This window comes from Olea europaea, chromosome 20 (genome assembly GCF_002742605.1).
Source record: "Olea europaea var. sylvestris chromosome 20, O_europaea_v1, whole genome shotgun sequence".
Taxonomy (NCBI): domain Eukaryota; kingdom Viridiplantae; phylum Streptophyta; class Magnoliopsida; order Lamiales; family Oleaceae; genus Olea; species Olea europaea.
The window spans coordinates 4073726-4075219 of NC_036256.1; the positions used below are offsets into that span (position 1 = coordinate 4073726).

Here is a 1494-nt window from a genome sequence, read left to right on the forward strand (position 1 = left end):
CTCCTAATTTCACCAAGCTAAAAAGACGAGCTCATAAATGATGGATCAATTTGTTCTCATTGGTCCGTGGAGATAAAAAAAAAGAAAAAAAGTAGGATAATAATGAAATATTGCTTCAACATGTTTTGTACGCTAAATTGAATAGAATAGTTAATAAATCGTCCATTCTAGTTTTTGAATCAAGACATTTACATGGAGTATATTAATCGGACCAGCCAGCGGTGGGTTAACGAGGATTCAATATAGGAAGCATTTCTTTCACTATCGATGTTTCTCCTCTCTAATTCATACAAAATGGAAGCATCCAATATCAGTTTCAAATAGGTTAGATAGTTGAAACCTCAAGGTATGGAAGCCGTTTCCACACTACTTGAAAGATTGGAGAGTCCAGTTCTACTTTTCCTCTCGAAAAATCATAATAGCATAAATGAATCGATCATGCTATTTGTACAATGAATTTGACAAAAAAAAAAATTACAATGTGTTAGTTGGCAGGCATAATATCCATTGATTTGAAAAACTGTTTTTGAATTCAATAGTTAAGATCTTTAAACTCTACACATTGTCAAAGTCATTGTACAAATAAATTAATTCTAAATGAATTGCACTGCTACAGAAGAATCGAACATTTATATGGCTGCCCAACTCACAATACTGTTAATAAATAAACAAGCATGACAATATTTTCATCAACCAATGCAAATTTGCTGAAACTTACGGTACAGACTGGACAAGAAATACAGAGTTTCTACAGCACTAATGGGGAAGAAAGTCCATAAATTTTCTGGGACACCAGAAGTACAAGCCTCATAAAATTTAATGATAACACATAACCACAATTGTCCTGGTGATAAAACCCATTTTCCCTTTGAACATTACAAAAACAAATGTTGGTTTCTTCAATTTGTTGTTTAGGGTAATCTTTCTCCAGAGAGAAAAGCGCCAACCTGTACACAAATATCACTACAAAAAAATGAGGCATGTCCAGAAGCAGTACCTGACGATGCAACTTGAAAGCGTGTATTACATAATTTTGCACGAATGAAGATGTCTACCTAGATTTCTCCAAAAAAAAAAAAAAAAGAAAGAAAGAAACAAAATATAGAAATATAAATCACTGATAAACTAAGCCATCTCGGGGACTTTCTTAAAGGACTGGACTGTAAGGAGATATACTGTAGGGTTATAGAAAAAATTGAGAAAAAGAGACATAACAAAGATATGCTCAAAGAAAACGAAAAACTCGTTCAAACTTATAATGGTAAGTCTTTTGGAATGATCAAACATCCATATGAGTGTGTTGAGCAAGTACGGAAACATCGAAAGCAAAATGAGAAGAAAAATAGAGAGGCAAAAATTTGGCATGGGTGATCGCCCAGTTCAAAAATCAGACCGTTATGTCTGATTAACGGTCTGATTTTCTGGTCCTTTTTTGGCGAATTTTTTTTTTTTTTTTTTTTTTTTTTTTTTTTTTTTGGGGGGGGGGGGGGGGGG

The 1494-nt window shown here is 33.6% G+C and overlaps 1 protein-coding gene across 1 annotated transcript in view; it reads right to left on the reverse strand.

The window, feature by feature from the left end:
- Nucleotides 1-628: 628 nt before the first annotated feature.
- Nucleotides 629-1494, reverse strand: part of LOC111368973 (splicing factor U2af small subunit B-like) — a 5268-nt gene continuing 4402 nt past the window's right edge. The window contains exon 7 of the mRNA XM_022990465.1: nt 629-947. The gene's annotated coding sequence lies outside the window, so the exon portion shown is untranslated. The remainder of the gene's footprint in view (nt 948-1494) is intronic.